The sequence below is a fragment of the Cornus florida genome, unplaced genomic scaffold (assembly GCF_030987335.1).
Source record: "Cornus florida cultivar Cherokee Brave unplaced genomic scaffold, ASM3098733v1 CherokeeBrave_3.0.0_Hap2_Chr10, whole genome shotgun sequence".
Classification (NCBI taxonomy): Eukaryota; Viridiplantae; Streptophyta; class Magnoliopsida; order Cornales; family Cornaceae; genus Cornus; species Cornus florida.
In genome coordinates, this window is record NW_026775580.1 from 114,912,929 (window position 1) to 114,926,249 (window position 13,321).

The window sequence follows — 13,321 nt, forward strand, 5'->3', positions numbered from 1 at the left end:
AATTGAAGTGTTTTGAAACTTCTGCATATTTTTTGAACTGTTTATATAGAGGAGGAATGATTATTTGAATGATGGTAGCGTGGGAGGATTCGAGGGAGAATATTTTTGTGAGGAGTAGATTTTGCTAGGGTTCTTTCCAATGTAATTACCTTGCTAAGGGCTTAAGAAAGACGTTTTTCCCTAGGAAAGTATCGGTATTTTTCCTGTGAAACCTATTATGTTGAGAGAGAGAGAAAGAGAGAGATGGCTTGGCTTTGTTTGGTCTGGCTCGGCTTTGCATGTTATTGTACAGTGGAATATTATAAAGGTCGTTAACTAATTATAATGGATCTTTGCCAATTATATTGTTCTGGTAGTGGGACGTTAATTTCTATAGAATAAAGATTCTGTGTTTCAATGTCACTACATACAAGTAAATGGCCCCCACCTGGACATATTATTGGGTTCTGCACTTTAACTTTATATTTTTGCTTCTTGATGGTGGTTATATTGATAGAAATAATTGTCCCGTGCTCATTTGTGTAAATCCAAATTTCAAGGCGATTTCTTCCTTTCACTTCAGATAGAGTGAATTAAATATTATATCCTAAGTATTTTAAAATGATGATATTGTAATGCGACGTGAAGAAAATGGTGAAAAGTTCAATATATAAAATTATGCTGCACTGGTTTGATAACATTTTCTTTTGCAAAAGCTGCGACTTTTTGACACAAATGAAGAGAGTACAAAGAGAAGGCTTTTGGTGATGAAAATAGTAATGCTATAAAGATTTGGGTATTTCTATCTTTTATTTCTTCTTTAAAATTAGAGGAAAGGGATAATTAGTGAATGTTATTGAATATATATTATTGCATTTTGACCGCTTTTTTATCTCCTTTTGTGATGTTATGGATTCTCAGTTCAATTGGTCTTTTTTTTAAAAAAATTTAAAAAAAAAACAAAAAACAAAATGGATTGCTGACACTTGACAAGCTAGAGCAGTCAAAAAGTTTTGGTTTGCTTCCTTTAGGTCTTGGTGGGGGGTCTCAGGACATTCCCCCTCATCCTTTTTTTTTTTTGTGTGATCCACCATTTTTGTTTGGGTCTTTTTATTAGTTGTAATCTATAATTTATTGCATATTTTGATCCAAGTATAAAAGGTCCATTTGTTTATTTATTTTTTGTGGGGGGGGGGGGGGGGGGTTTGTATGATGGAGAAAAGCTAGAATTTGTGAGTTCTGTGGCAGCCATCTTGCAACCTTTGTTTTCCACACTAAATCCTTTACGTCTTCATCAATCAAAATCGGCTTTAAGCCAAACCACAAAATATCCAAAAATTTTGTGTGCGCTTCCCTATTTCTTGTATCTTTCTCTATTTATAGCAAACTCTAAACTTAGAGCGGCCCTAACATTTTCAGCTTTTTGTGTTCATTTAAGTAGTTGGTTGTCCTATTTTCTTGTTGCATGAAAACTTATGTAATAACATAAAAATAAAAAAGTAAAGAAAAAAAAGAATGAAAAATCTGGTTGTATAAATAAAATAGGTAAAAACCTTCAAATTTACTACACTTGCTCGAGTGATTGGAAAAGACAAAAACCTATAAAGATCACATTAGAAATTGGGGTTTCACATTTTTTACGACTACTGCCCTTTCTTTTGCTGCACATTTCTATGAAATGGCACTCTATTGTGCATCATTTCTGTTCATTTTTCTTTTTTTTGTCCAATTTGCAGTATAGAATAAAATCTTTGTATTGCTATTTGTTACGACAAATGCAGCGAACTCAAGAATAAATCAAGAAACACTACAAAAGTAATCATACCACACACAAAGAACAGCGTGGTTCGGCAAAGCCTACATCCATGGTGGAGCTCCGGCAAAAGACTTCACCATGCGAAAAATAGGAGATTACAAGTTTCAGCCTCTCACTCTCTCTCTCTCTCTCTCTCTATTTTGCGCTTCACACCCTAAATGCCCTTATATATCGGGCTACAAGAGAGTACTAATTAGGGTCCCCGACCTACAAGCTAAAACGGTTCAAAAATTTTCCAACGGGTCATCGAGTTGTGACACGGCACCAAATTCAGGCCACAACAGCACACTATTTTATGTTTTGATGCTACTATCTAAGTTGTGCATAATGCGTTTTAGTGTAAAATTAGTTAATCTATTGTGGAATCTTCTATTGTTTATATGAATTGGCACTGGATCATTCTTTGTTTATTGATATTTTTAATGTCAGTTTTGAAGTTAAAATAAAATCTTTGTATTGCTAACCTTACATTTTTTTTTTTTTTTTTTTTTTTTGCTGCTGATATTCATGTATGATATGTTTTAATGTGTAAATTATTAATTCTATTTTTTATTATTTTAGTTTATGTTCTCAGTGCAATTTTTTTTTTTTATAAAAAATTAAGTTCCTTTTCTCAAATATATGGTTTAGTGGTGAAGGAAATAAAATATTTGACTAAACTTCCTTCTAGAAAGCTGTAGAGCTGCTTTTGTATCTGATGTTCTCTGATGTTGCGTAATGTATCACTTCTTGCTTTAAGGTTATATGTTAATCAGATAAAAAAAGTGATTATGATTTGAAGATTGTGGACCGTGTTCAAGGATGTTGCTGCCTTGACCAATGCTCTTACTTGGGTTCTGAGAGAAATGAGTTAGGCTAATTTTACTTACTGCAGTATGCAGGTAATGGTTCAGAGCCACCGCCATTGCATAATTTTGCACAAGTATGAGCCATTCTACCATCCCACGCGGGTAATCTCACTCTCTCTATTATAGCAGATTTGAGCAACGTTCTGGAGTTCTTTTCTGTAATGCTGTTTTCATTAACATAGCAGATGGTGTCATGTCAAATGTCAACTCGTCTAAGTTCATTTGCTTTTTTGGCACTACAATCATCTAAATAATGTGCATTTTGTTTCCAGACTTGTTCTTTCTCTCTCTCTTATTTTCCAATCTATCTCATGTAAACATTTTTTTTTTTCCCTGGTAATTCTACTGGATGTAATCACTGTTCACTTGTGATGCCAGCAAAATTTTTTCCTCTCTGTTTTCGTTTTTTAATTTGCACCACATTCACACAGCACTGGTATATGAGATCCATGTAAGCATGTGCAACCGGCAATGTTAGTGAGAATGGATGTTTAGCAATCCTGTGTCTCTATTGAGGAAAAGAGAGACGATAAGTAGATGAAATAAGCAAACCCGATTTAGAGAGCAGTTATATCCTAGGACTATATATGGCTGACATGTTTAGACATTTTGATGAACATTCCCAGTCTAAATAGCATTCTGGTATAACAGATTTTTGGGTCAGTGGTCAAGAGTCAATAGGAAACAATCTGAGTTGGATATGCAGTGAACATGTGGGCAATATTTTTACTCTTTCTTTGGGGAAGAGAGAGAAAGAGAGAGAGAGAGAGGCACCTGTTGCCGCACAATCATTCCTTGATTTTTTTTTTTGTTGCGTAGTTGCCTTCCTCGGTAATAACTCAAAGCCTTGTACTCATATTTTAGTCAAGTTCTCTATTTTTTTAATATCTGCTACTATTTTTTGACTTTATATTTATGTTAGTGGCAAGTTCCGTCCGGGTCACCCTTAAAAGTGTCCTTGGATATTGGTAATGCCCTGTTACTCTATTTTATATGTTTGTATACTGACGTTGATTCCTAAACATATGAGACAAATTTAGTCTCAACTGCTATGCATAGAAGGTGATGCATGTGATATTTGGAACAATATTAGAATAGTAATGAATAAATGGAACAATTAATATCTTTAAACGAAATTTCTCATGTATTTATTATCGTGTCTGTTTTATTTGGATAAAAACGCTTTATTGTCAATGTAATGTTAGTGAGGTTGGCATAAGCATGGGTTTTTGACATTTTTTGCACAATATGATTGCCCTAAAATTTATATCCTAATTCTCAGCTTGACAGTTGTGCTTTAAGATACTAAAAAATATCATGTTTAAAAAAATTATAAACATGGTATAAAAAATTTGGGTATAATTTTCAAAATAGAAGTGATGATATGAAAGTTTTGATAAGGGAAGAAAAGTAATTCATTTAGGGATGAAGAGGAGGATTAACTAATATGCAGTTAAAACAAATATTATAAATTTATATTTACTATGCATGTCTTTGCTCAACTATTCTTCCTACATTGTTTGTAAGAATTTGTTGTAGTAGCTTGTTCATATAATTTTTATTGCATTTTAAATGCTCCTATCTATTCTCTCTTGTTAGAATCGCCTAACTTGTTAAAAACTCAAAGAATCAACTTGTCCTTTCTCAAGTTAAATTCTCTACTTTTTGTTGCCAAATACTTTTGAGGGTTTCTCAAAGAGGTTTATCTTTCTAACAATTTTTTTTTTTTTTTTTTACAATTAATATTGCAGGCTATCCCCTGATTTATGATGCAACTAGCATGTTGCACAAGTAGTTTTTGATCAAAGGCATGAACTTAAAAAAGAAAAAAATAATTTATTATATTGTACATATAGTAGGATGAATGTGTATGGATGCCTTATTAACATATGAATGCATTTATTCCCATCTTCAAATCATATGAAAATAAATTTTTATCTATTGAAATATTTCCTTTAAAAATTTTTTTTTTGCCAGCCAAAAAAAAATTAAAAAGAGAACATTTTTATTTTTTATAAGGACATTATAGAAAATGAACAGGCATAAAATTTTAAAATCTGGAACAAGGGGAATTAATCATAAATTTGTTTATGTTGCATGCATATGCAACATTGTTATGGACAAACCCTACCGAAAATAATGTTATGGACAGAGATACTAAAACAGAATTTGTAAAATTCACCAAAAATTACAAGGATGAAGATTGAAGTAACTGTACTTGAGGAAAAAGAATAGAGAAACAAATGAAGAAAATTGTTTCTCGATTCCTAACCTTTTCATTCTATCTCTATTGGAATGTCTACAATCTATATGACAATGTCTGAATTTGTGTTATCTACCTGACAGAGCCTCAGTTTCATCATCTTTATTTCTAACTGCTGAGGAGTTCCTGAGAAAGGAGGATTGATGAGAGAATTTGGAAGCTGCTAAGGACATGGAACATTCATTCCATGATTTTTTCTTGGTGAATGAAATGTTCCTGCAGCTTTGAAGACAAGAGTTTAAGCATGCAGCTTTTGACTTGTGCATAGCACAGCTGCAGTTGCGATGGTAAGGCCTTCGCTTGATCTCCATGTCATACATTGATATGCTTCCATTGAAAGCGCACCGTAGCATTATCTCTGCTGCTGCAGTGGCCATTCTCTCTCTCTCCCGAGTCTGTAGTGTCTGTGGAATGTGGGTGGGTGGTGTCGGTTTCTTGAGTGAATTGAAGTGTTTTGAAACTTCTGCATGTTTTTGAACTGTTTATATAGGGCAGGAATGATTATTTGAAGGATGGTAGTGTGGGAGGATTCGAGGGAGAATATTTTTGCGAGGAGTTGAATTCGAGAGTGGTTTGGTAGGGTTCTTCCCGATGTAGTTACCTTGATAAGGGTTTAAGAAATACGTTTTTCCCTAGTAAAGTATCAGCGTTTTTCGTTTGAAACCTATTATATTGAGAGAGAGAGAGAGAGAGATGGCTTGGATTTGTTTGGTTTGGCTCGGCTTTGCAAGTTATTGTACAGAGGTTGTTAACTAATTATTTTGGATCTTTGCCAATTTTATTGTTCAGGAGTGAGGCGTTTATGTCTATGCAACAAAGAATCTTTGTTTTATTGTCACTACATACAACTAAATGGCCCCCACCTTGACATATTATTGTGGTGTGCACTAGAACTTTTTATTTTTGTCCCATGCTCATTTGTGTAATTCCAAACTCCAGGGCGATTTCTTCTTTTCACTTCTGGTAGAGTGAATAAAATATTATGTCTCATGTCTTTTAACTTGATGTTATTTTATGCTGTATTATATGGTGAATTGAATAATGGGTGAAAAGTTCAATATATATAATTATGCAGTACTGGGTACTTCTGTCTTTCATTCAGCTTTGAAATATGAGGGAAGGGATAATTAGTTAATTCTATGAATACGTATTTTATTTTGACCACTTTTTTGTCGCCTTTTGTGATATTGTGTTGGATTCTCAGTTCAATTGGTCTTGTATTTTTTTAAAAATAAAAAATAAAAATAAAAAATTGGATGGCTGACACTCGACAAGCTAGGGCAGTCAAAATATTTTGTTAGCGTCCTCCAGGTCTTGGTGGGGTCCCACGACATTCCTGGTTGTCCAATTTTATTTTTTTGTGTGATTTTCTATTTTTGTTTGGGGCTTTTTATGGGTTGTTATCTATATAATTTTTTTAATCTTTTGATCCAAGTATAGAAGGTCCATTTGTTTATTTATTTCTTGTGTGTGGGTGTGGGTGGGGGGGTTTGGGGTTGGTTTGATGGAGAGGCTAGAATTTGTGAATTCTGCGGCAGCCATTTTGTAACCTTCATTTTCCACACTAAATCCTTTTCTGTCTTCATAAATCAAAATCGGCTTTAAGCCAGACGACAAGATAGCCATGTATATTTTGTTGCTTCTCAATTTCTTGCATCTAACATTTCCAGCTTTTTGTGTTCATTAAAATAGTTGATTGTCAAATATATTTTCTTGTTGCTAGGATATTTATTGAAAATAAAAAAATAAAAAAAGAAGTAAAGGAAGGTAGAAAAATCTGGTTTATAAATAACTTGATAAAAAAACTTCAGTTTGCTACACTTACTCGAGAGATTGGAGAATACAAAAACCTATAAATATCTCATTTAAAATTGGGGTTTCACATGTTTCACCAGTGTAGACCAAGCTCCTTTTCTTTCTTTTGCTGCACAGTTTTATGAATTGGCACTCTATAGTGCATCCTCTCTGTTCGTTTTTCCTTTTTTATATATCCAATTTACAGTATAGAATAAAACCTTTTTATGTCTATTTTTTTTTCTTCAAGTTGCTATCTAAGTCATGCATTATACGTTTTATTATAAAATTATTTAATCTATTATGGAATCTTATAGTCTATATATGAAATGGCACTGGATAGCTTTTTAAATTGTCAGTTTTGCATTTAGAATAAAATCTTTGTATTGCTAACCTTATATTTTTATAGATGCTGATATGTAAGTCATGTATTATATGATTTAATGTTTAAATTAAAGTAATAACTCTATTTTGAATTCTTTAAGTTTATGTTGTCAGTGCAAATTTTTTTCAATAAAGTTTCTTTTTTCTGATGCTGTGTACTGTATCACTTCTTGCTTTAAGGTTATTTGTTCATCAAATATAACAGTAATTCTTGTATTGCAGTCTAATTTGAAGATTGCGGACTGTGTTCAAGTGCATTTCTATTAAAACATTATAAATGTGTCTTAAACTGGAGTTCTTGTTCATCCTTACTCTTCTAAATTGGTTTTCACTGTCTTTGCTTGTCATTTTTACTTTCTAAAAGAGTTATCTATACAATGACTGGATTCATGTCATGACTCATGGAGTCAACATACATCTAGTTGATCTCTGATGCTTATAGTATTAATAATATCAATATGACATATTGGGGGGATTCACTAAGTAGGAATATGCTTGCTGCTTTGACCATTGCTCGCTCTTGAGATCTGTGAGAATGAGTTAGGCTAATTTTACTTAATGCAGCATGCAGGTTATGGTTCAGACCCACCACCATTACATAATTGTGCACAAGTATGAGCCAATGTACCCATCCCACACAGGTAATCTCAGACTCTATTATAGCATATATGAGCAATGTTCTGGAGTTCTTATCTGTAATGCTGTTTTAGTCAACATTGCAAATGTTATCATGTCAACTCATCTAAGTTCATTTGCTTTTTGGCACTACAATCATCTAAATAATTTGCATTTTGTATCCTGACTTGTTCTTTTTCTCACTCTTATTTTCCATTCAATCTTATGTAAACTTGTTTTTTTTTTTTCCCCCTGGTAATTCTACTGGATGTAAGCACGGCGGTTCACTAGTGAAGTCAGCATTTTTTTGTTTCTTCTTTGCTTTTGTTTTTTTATTTGTAGCACATTCACACAGCCCTGGTATATGAGATCCATGTAAGCATGTGCAACTGACAATGTTAGTGAGAATGGATGTTTAGCAATCCTCTGTCTCAATTGAGAAAGCGAAAGGTTGAGTAGATGAGCAAACCCGATTTAGAGAGCAGTTATGTCCCGGGACTGTATATGGCTTTGACATGCTTAGACATTTGATGAACACTCCCTGTCTACTTATCCTTTTTGGGAAAGAGAAAGGATAAGTAGATGAAATAAGCAAACCCGATTTAGAGAGCAGTAATTCCAGGGACTGTATATGGCTTTGACATGTTTAGACAATTTTTTTTTTTTTTTTGATAAGTTGACATGTTTAGACATTTGATGAACACTCCCCATCTAAATGGCATTCTGGTAAAAATAAATAAAATATTTGGCCATGTGGTCAAGAGTCAATAGGAAACAATTTGATTTGGATATGCAGTGAACACGTAGGCAATATTTTTATTCTTTCTTTGATGATAGACAGAGAGAGAGAGAGAGGCTCCTGTTGCCACACACAATGCTTCCATTGATTCTTTTGTCGTATAGTTAATTGCCTTTCTCGTTAATAACTCACAGATTTGTAGTCATATTTTAATCAAATTCTCTATTTTTTAAAACGTAGTACTATTTTTTGACTTTTATAGACTTTATATATATGTTAATGGCTAGTTCCATTCCCAGGTCACCTTTCAAAGTGTCCTGGGAAATTGATAATGCCCTGTTACTCTATTTTATGTGTTTGTTTACTAACGTTGATTCCTAAACATATGAAACAAATTTTGTCGCAACTAGTATGCAGAGTAGCTGATGCATGGGATATTAGAATAGTAAGAATAAAAATAACAATTGATATCTTGAAACAACCAATGAAAATTCTCTTGCATATTTTTTATTGTGTACATTATATTTGGATAAAAACACCTTATTGTCAATGTAATGTGGTAGTGAGGTTGGCCTAAGCATGGGTTTTTGACATTTTTGGCACAATATGGTTCCCCTAAAATTTATATCCTAATTCTCTGCTTGACAGTTGTGCTTTAAGGTACTAAAAAAATTTATGAGCATGTTATAAAAAGTTTTAAGTATAATTTTCAAAATAGGAGTAAAGATACGAAAGTTTTGATAAATTAGGAAAAGTAATTCATTTAGGGATGAAGAGAAGGATTAATTAAAATGTAGTTACAACAAATGAGTTGGGAAAAGTCATTCATTTAGGGATGAAGAGTAGTAATTAATATCTAGTTACAACAAATATTGTAAATTTATGTTTTTTTTTTTTTTTTTTTTTTTCCCTAGTTGGTACTCACACACACGTCTCTTATGGGACTTAAACCCTTAACCTCCCTTTGGGAAGTAAGAGGCCAATACCGCTAGGCCACTGGCCCGTTGGTATTGTAAATTTATGTTTACTATGCATGTCTTTGCTCGACTGTTTCTCCTACTTTGGTTTTATGAATTTGTTGTAGTAGCTTGTTCATATAATTTCTATTGCCATTTTAAATGCTTATATCTCTTCTTTCTTGTTAGAATCGCTCAACTTTTTAAAACACAAAGAATCAACATGTCCTTTCTTTGGTTAAATTCTCTACCTTTTGTTGCCTAATACTTTTTACTGTTTCTCAAAGAGGTTTATCTTTCTAGCAAAAAATTTTATTTTTGACAATTAGTATTCCAAGCTATTGCCCGATATAGAACACAACTAGCATGTCAAGTAGGTAGCACAAGTATTTTTTGATCAAACGCATAAACTTATGGATGAATGTGGATGGATGTCTTGTGAACATATGAATGCATGTATCCCTATCTACAAGATCACAATATTTTTAGCTATTGAAATATTTCTTTTAAAAAAATATTTTAGCAGGAAAGAAAAAAAAAAAAAAAACATTTTGATTTTTTAAAAAGAACATGATAGAAATGAATAGACTTAAAATTTTAAATGCATATGCAACATTGTTATGGAAAACCCCACCGAAAATAACGTTGTTATGGACAGAAACTAAACAGAATACTTTCGTAAAATTCACGGAATTTACAAGGATGAAGATGGAAGTAACTGTACTTGAGGAATAAGAATAGAGAAACAAATGAACAAAATAGCTTCTCGATTCCTAACCTTTTCATTCTACCTCTATTGGAATTCTACAGTCTATATGACAATGTCTGAATTTTTGTTATCTACCTGACAGAGCCTCAGTTTCATCATCTTTATCCTTAACTGCTGGGGAGCTTCTGAGAAAGGAGGATTGATGAGAGAATTTGGAAGCTGCTAAGGAGATGGAAAATTCATTCCATGACTTCTTCTTGTTGAATGAAATGTTCCTGCTGCTTTGAAGACAAGAGTTCAAACATGCACCTTTTGAGTTGTGCAGAGCACAGCTGCAGTTGCGATGGTAAGGCCTTCGCTCGATCTCCATGTCATACATTGATATGCTTCCCTCAAGGGCGCACCGTAACATCATCTCTGCTGCTGCAGTGGCCATTCTCTCTCTCTCTTTCCCGAGTCTGTAGTGTGTGTGGAATGTGGGTGGGTGGGTGTCGGTGTGTTGAGTGAATTGAAGTGTTTTAAAACTTCTGCATATTTTTGAACTGTTTAAATAGAGCAGGAATGATTATTTGATAGATGGTAGTGTAGGAGGATTCAAGGGAGAATATTTTTGTGAGGAGTTGAATTCGAGAGTAGTTTGGTAGGGTTCATCCCGATGTAGTTTACCTTGCTAAGGGTTTAAGAAAGACGTTTTTTCCTAGGAAAGTATCAGTGTTTTTCCTGTGAAACTTATTATGTTGAGAGAGAGAGAGAGAGAGAGAGAGAGAGATGGCTTGGCTTTGGCTGGGTTGGCTCAGCTTTGTAAGTTATTGTACAGAGGAATATTGTAGAGGTCGTTAAGTAATTATAGTGGATCTTTGTCAATTTTAATGTTCTGGAAGTGGGCGTTTATTTCAATGCAACAAAGAATCTGTGTTTTATTGTCACTACCATACAAGTAAATGGCCCCCACCTGGACCATATTTCTACTTTTTTTTTTTTGCTTCTTGATGGTGGTGATATAGATACAAATAATTGTCCCATGCTCATTTGTCTAATTCCAAACTTCAAGGTGATTTATTCCTTTCACTGCAGACAGAATGAATAATTTATGTCGTCTTAAGTCTTTTAACTTGTTGACATTATATACTGTATTATATGATGAGCTGAAGAATGTGGTTGAAAATTTTAATATGTATAATTATGCATTACTGGTTTGGTAACGTTTTCTTTTACAAAAGCCGCGTCTTTTTGACACAAATGAAGAGAGTGCAAAGAAGAGCTTTTTGGAAATGAAATTGGTAATGTTATAAAGATTTGGGTATTTATGTCTTTCATTTCTGCTTTGAAATTAGAGGAACGGGAGAATCAGTGAATTTCAATGAATAGGTATGTGGCATTTTGACCACTTTTTTGTTGCCTTCTGTTGTGGTGTCTTGGATTCTGAGTTCATTTGGTCTTCTAAAAAAAATAATAATAATAAAATAAAAATTGGAAGGTTGACAATTGACAAGCTAGGGGCAGTTGAAAAGATTTGGTTACCTTCCTCTGGCTCTTGGTTGGGGTCCCAGCCTCCCAGGACATTACCCTTTTCCAATTTTACTTTTTGTATAACCCTTCTTTTTTGTTTGGGTCTTTTTATGAGTTGTAATTGTGTGATTTCTTGTATCTTTTTATCCAAGTATAAAAGTTCTCTCTCTCGCTTTTTGTGTGTGAGTGTGTGTTTGTTGGTGGTGGGGGTATGCTGGGGAGGGGCTATTATTTGTGCAGTGATCTTATGTTGGAGAGGCTATAATTTGTGAGTTGTGTGGCAGCGATCTTGTAACCTTCATTTTCCATAGTAAATCCTTTTCGTCTTCATAAATCAAAATTGACTTTAAGCCAGACCAGAAAATAGCCGTGTATTTTTTGTGTGCTTCTCAATTTCTTGCACCTTTCTCTGTTTATTGCAAACTCTAAACTTAGAGCTAACATTTCCAACCTTTTCTGTTCATTAATGTTAACAGCCATCTACTCCAAAAGCTTAAGCTGTTAGAACGGGTGTTACTTTAATATTTAAATCCTTCAACAATTAAAATAGTTGATTGTCAAGTAAATTTTCTTGTTGCATGGATACTTATTGTAAAAAAATAAAAATAAAAAGGAAAGAAATAAATAAAAATCTGCTTTTATAATCCTCAAATTTGCTACACTTAGTCGAGAGATTGGAGAAGACAAAAACCTTTAAATTTCTCACTAGAAATTGTGGTTTAACTTTTTTCAACACCATAGATAAACTGCTTCTCTTCCATTTGCTGCAGTTTTATGAAATGACTCTCTATAGTGCATATTTTCTGTTCATTAGTCCTTTTTATATGTCCAACGTGCAGTAAGATCTTTATATTTCTATATTTATTTTTTTTCCATGTTGCTATCTAAGTCTGCATTATATGTTTTATTGTAAATAGCACTGGATAGTGCATTCTTTATTTAGTGCTACTTTTAATGTCAGTTTTGCAGTTAGAATAGAATCTTTCTATTGCTAACCTATATTTTTATTGATGCTGATATTTAAGTCATTTATTATATGTTTTAATGTTTAAATTAATAATTCTATTTTCGATTCTTTTAGTTCATGTTGTCAGTGCAATTTTTTTATAATAACATTCCTTTTCTCAAATATATGGGTTAGTGCCTTGAAGAAAGCTGTAGAGCTTCTTTTGTATCTGATGCTGTGTAACCTATTTCTTCTTGCTTTAGGGTTATATGTTCACCAAATAAAAAAAATGTTTCTGGTATGGCAATCTCATATGAAGACTGCAGGCCATGTTCAAGTGCAATTCTATTAAAACATTATAAACATGTCTTAAACTGGACTTTTTGTTTATCCTTATGCATTATAAACGTATTTCTTCTAAATTGGTTTCTAATGTCTTCTGCTTGTCATTTTTACTTTCTAGAAGAGTTATCTAGACATTGAGAGGATTATTGTCTTGACTCATGGAATCAACATACAGCTAGCTGATCTCTGATTCTTATAATATTTATAATATCATTATTTCATATTGGGTGATTCAGTAAGTTATTTGCTGGCTGCTTTGACCATTGCTCTTTCATTGTTACTGTTGTAATACTTGAGATCTGAGAGAACGAATTAGGCTAATTTTACTTACTGCAGCATGCAGGTAATGATTTAGACCCACCACCATTACATAATTGTGCACATGCAAGTATGAGCCATTGTACCCACATCCCACACA

The 13,321-nt window shown here is 33.2% G+C and overlaps 1 long non-coding RNA gene across 1 annotated transcript in view; it reads left to right on the forward strand.

Annotated features, from left to right (window-relative positions):
- The window catches only part of LOC132277437 (uncharacterized), a 42,045-nt gene extending 30,886 nt beyond the window's left edge, over positions 1 to 11,159 (forward strand). The window contains exons 8-11 of the long non-coding RNA XR_009471018.1: positions 2,670 to 2,745; positions 4,990 to 5,193; positions 7,649 to 7,725; positions 10,246 to 11,159. This is a non-coding gene — a long non-coding RNA (uncharacterized LOC132277437). The remainder of the gene's footprint in view (positions 1 to 2,669; positions 2,746 to 4,989; positions 5,194 to 7,648; positions 7,726 to 10,245) is intronic.
- Positions 11,160 to 13,321: the final 2,162 nt, after the last annotated feature.